Here is a 4498-nt window from a genome sequence, read left to right on the forward strand (position 1 = left end):
TTATTTGTCGATACTGACGTATCGAAGGGGGGAATGTGGTGAATTTTCAGGTGTGTATGGCCCTTTAATACGTGAACGAGCATGTCGGACCGGAGCGCGCATGGAGGCGGGCACGGGCTTCTCTCGGAAGAGAGTCAGAGTAACATTTTAGTTGTGTGGACGCGCTTGTGTGTCTCTCGTGAATAAACATGTCCAGAACTGAAGATTAGCGTCTCTTTTCTTTATTAAAATGTTAGCCTAGAGTTTTATTGACTTGCCAGAGGAGGAAGTCCACTGGTTTTCATCGACCCAGGAGCAGCAACAGCCAGAAGCAGACGGTGAGCAGAGACAGCAGAACCAGCCACCCAGCCAGAAGTAGCAGCGAGCCACCGACAGCGAAACCAGTCGGAGCAGCAGCCCCAGATCAGCCCCAGACGGAGCAGACAAAGAGAGACGAGAAGGGTCGAGCAGCTGACGGAGCCGAACCGAACCGAAACGGAACCAGGGACCAGAAAGAGACACTACAACCTCAAGCTGATGGCACAAATGTAATGCCATAGTGTGCGGTCTCTGATTTGTGTTTATATCTACATTTGACAAAAATGTAAAAATGTTGCTGTTCACAGTGGACAGAGGTTGTTAAGGCTGCTCTGTTTTCTTGTCTGAGGTTAAATGAGGTTCAATTTCATTGTTCAGGTTTAATCAATGTAAGTTCAAATCAAAAGATCTAACAGTGTTTGGAAAACAGAATAGAGTCATATTTCTCTGGATTTAGGTCAGATTCATGACTTTATGGGTTAAAACGGTCGACTAAAAACTTTGTGTGACTGTCTTCACATTCTCACGGCAGGTGAAAACATTGATTTCGATAAATTTTGACGTGTGCATGGAACCTGGTGCACATAACTTTTTCATCATTTATACATGAGGCACCATGACAGTAAAGGTGAATAGGCAATGAAATGATGAAATGTTTGGCATTTATTGACCCAAGTTTAGAAAATTTAAACGTGCAGTATCTGCAAAATGATCATTATAAAAAGTGTGTTATTAGGATGGACACAAACACTAGTTTGAGATCATTTATTACATAATGCACCACATTATTACTGTATAATTTCTAAAAAGAGCAACCACCGTATTTTGTTACAATCACTGTAAAATATAACGTTGTTACATAATGTGGCTGAGAGTATTACAAAATCCATTGAAGACTTCTATTTCAATTTGCATCACTTATTACATAATGCAGTTTTAGTGTGGCTTTATTACATTTGGAAGCCTGATTTAATTACATTATTTCATATTACAACATTACAGGGATGAAAGAGGGGCTTGTGGAGTTACAATAAGGAGAAATGCAGACCAAAGCATTGCAATTTCACTTTATATTAACCCCAACTAGGGGTGGAAATTAAAAATATTCCCCACCAGCCACAGTGGCTGGTAGAGAGTTTTGTACCGGCCACTCTAACTTTTTGCCAGCTAATATTTTTTTGTTTCTGTAACAAGGCGGTATTTGGACAATTCATGGTCCTTGGTGGCCTAATTATATTGTTTGTGCCTACAATCAGATAATGGCACTCAAAATCTATTAGTGTCTTCGAGTATTCAAGCCAGCCTGTTTGCCCAAAATTAAAATGGACTTTTTGATGTCTCTACTTCTCTTACTAACTTGCTTTTTTTTTGGAATGTAGGTGGAATACCAATTATTTTTAGGTAGGCTACTTTGCTGGGGGAAAAAAAAAGCTTTTTAACCTTAACAATATAGGAGAAATTTTCAAGGTGAAAAAAAATCTAATTGCCTGAGGTAAATTTATCTCCTTTATTTAATAAAATCAGCCTTTGCCCTTTATCACTTGTAGTTTTTGTTCTATAGGCTACTAGTATGTTAAAGGGTGAAAGGACTGTACTTTTACAGCACCTTTCTATCCATCCAGGACATTCTTCAGTGCTTCACACTACAATCTGTGTCCTCATTTACTCATTCATTCAGCACTCTACTAGGTCTCCTACAAAGCTAACATGTACAATCAAATATGGAGACTAATCAGTGCCAATCACATTCATACACTGATGGGACACACATCAGAGGCATTAGGGGGGTGAAGTGTCTTGCCCAAGGACACAACAACTGAGACAGCTGGACGGGGGATCGAACCGGTGACCTTCCAGTTCCAGGATGACTCCCTAACCACTCTGCCACAGCTGCCCCATGAACCCCTAGTATGAATATGTGTCTTCTGTTCTAACTGTTTCAGTAACAGATGGAAATCCCGATGATCCATTGTCTCAGAGTGGGATCATTTCTATTTTTACTTTTGAAAAAGTTCATGTCACAAGGTTCATTTTGTTACTTAGTTTGCCTGGGTTTTTTTGTTCTGCATCAAAAAATAGCCTGCAGAGAAAAGTTAAGGGAAAAGAAGGAGCAGTTTATTAATTAATTAATTAATTAATTTATTTATTTGGAGCTGTCAGCTGTTCTTCAGATGTTTCCTAGAGGTTAAAAAACGGTTTTTCCTTAAGTTTCTATTGATCAATGAAAGTGATCATGGTCATTGAGTTAAAATATTTTGCAACTGAGTTTTTTAACTAACATTTATGTAAAACTGACACATTGGCAGTTAGAAAGTTTTTAATCAGCTGATTTGAGGTTTTTGTTCTTGATGCCAGCCTGTTCAGCTTTGCTGTTTGCACACAGATGAAACCAAATTGAATGCCTTGTTAAATTCACTATTGTCTGTTTTTTCCCCTTTCCATTCATTGTTAAAAAAACTGCATTTTTCTGTTCTTCATTTGGTTCCTCTTAAAGGATTTTGTTACCTGCTGCCCGATTAACTCCAGATATGTAATGCCACATTGAAGTTGGTGTTTTCATTTTCTCCTTTTGATAATCGGACGCTTACCTGTATAATGCACGCAACGGGGGGTGGGGTGGGAGTGCCAGGCGGACCACACAGATGACAGCGCACAGGAAAGGTGGAGGGGGAACTTATTTATTGCTGTAGAGCAGGTTGGAAGATGGCTGGAAGATGTTATTTAATGTTTTTTAACGTCCTATAAGCTCTGAAATGCAAAATAAAAATGAAACTGAGGTTTTGACAAAGGTCAGTAGCGTGATTTGAACGCATTTTATTTATTTATTTATTTTTGTTCATTAGGCTACACACCTGCCACAGTGGCAGGTGAGCTGTTCAGATCTACACACCACTTCATAATTTTACCCGCATTTGGCCTGTGGTGGGTGCTAATTTCCACCCCTGACCCCAACTGAAGGATTAAAATTGTTTAAAAGAAGGATGTCTACTTTAAGGGTTGGGATTATAAAGATTATAATCTATTTGTGATTAATCGCAGTGCAGATATGAACAACTCTGAATAGATTTTAAAATGTCAAATACGTATTATTATCTAATGTTAAGTGTCATGTGGAACACTGAATTATAGAAGTGCAGCACCTGGACAGAGACACTGCAGACACACCACTTAGGTGGCTAACTGAGACATTACACCCTCTTCTCCAAAAATTCGTGTTTGGAAATGAATGACACTACAAGTTATGTAGAAATGTCTACCCACAGGTGAAATGAGAAAAGTAACTGGTAGTAGGTGCTAGGGTTGGGCATAATCGTATCGTGTGCAATTAATCGTCAGAAAAACATTAATGGATTTTTTTGGGCACTTGACGATTAATACGATTAATGCCACCAGGCAGAGTCCGATCACTGCTCCTCTCCGCTTCAAATATGATGAACATTTAAAAAAAAGTTTTGTAATTTATTTATCTATTGACACAATTTAAAATTTGATGTATAAACTGAAGTCTGTAATTTTGACACAATTCGGAACAGATTTTTATGAAGAGCAAATCGTCCCCACCAAATTGGTCATGTGGCCAGGACATAAGGGTGTCCAGGGGATTAATTGTCAAATTAATCATTATCAGCTAAATACCACAATTAATTGTGATTAATTTTTTGCCAATATTGCCCAACCCTAGTAGGTGCTAGCTGCCATAGCAAACCAGAGAACTAATAAAATACGAAAGCTCTTTGCAAATTTTATTGTGGATTTTACACCTAGTCACAGCAACTGAAAACCAGAGCTAGTGCTCCATGTTTCACATTTTGGGGCATTGAAAATACAGGATCATCTAAGCCATCCCAATACTAGACAAGATCAAAACATGAAAGTAGGTCAAATGGTTCTAACATGGACATCCACAGAATCTAGAGTCACTGAAAACTTTATCTTCTTCTGTTTTTATTTTCTCTAAAACATAAGCATACCTGCCCTGTCTTCTTTAGCTTATTTAGGCTTTTAGCTACTGTTTTGCTCATTTTATTGTTAGCTAAATTTGGCTAATCTCAGTTTTTGGCTAACATGTTTCCAAGTATTCTTTATAGCTAAGTTCAATTTTGACAATAGTTTAGCTCATTGTAGCATTTGGTTACATTTTTCATGATTGTAGCTTCTGTTCTGCTTGTTTTGATTTGAAGAATTCAGTTCAAATATATAT

General features: G+C 38.1%; 1 long non-coding RNA gene across 1 annotated transcript in view; it reads left to right on the top strand.

Moving 5' to 3' along the window:
• The window catches only part of LOC106519550 (uncharacterized), a 7598-nt gene extending 7395 nt beyond the window's left edge, over nucleotides 1-203 (top strand). The window contains exon 2 of the long non-coding RNA XR_001310459.1: nucleotides 51-203. This is a non-coding gene — a long non-coding RNA (uncharacterized LOC106519550). The remainder of the gene's footprint in view (nucleotides 1-50) is intronic.
• The last annotated feature ends 4295 nt before the right edge of the window (nucleotides 204-4498 follow it).

The sequence above is a fragment of the Austrofundulus limnaeus genome, unplaced genomic scaffold (assembly GCF_001266775.1).
Source record: "Austrofundulus limnaeus strain Quisiro unplaced genomic scaffold, Austrofundulus_limnaeus-1.0 Scaffold79, whole genome shotgun sequence".
In the NCBI taxonomy this organism is placed as follows: domain Eukaryota; kingdom Metazoa; phylum Chordata; class Actinopteri; order Cyprinodontiformes; family Rivulidae; genus Austrofundulus; species Austrofundulus limnaeus.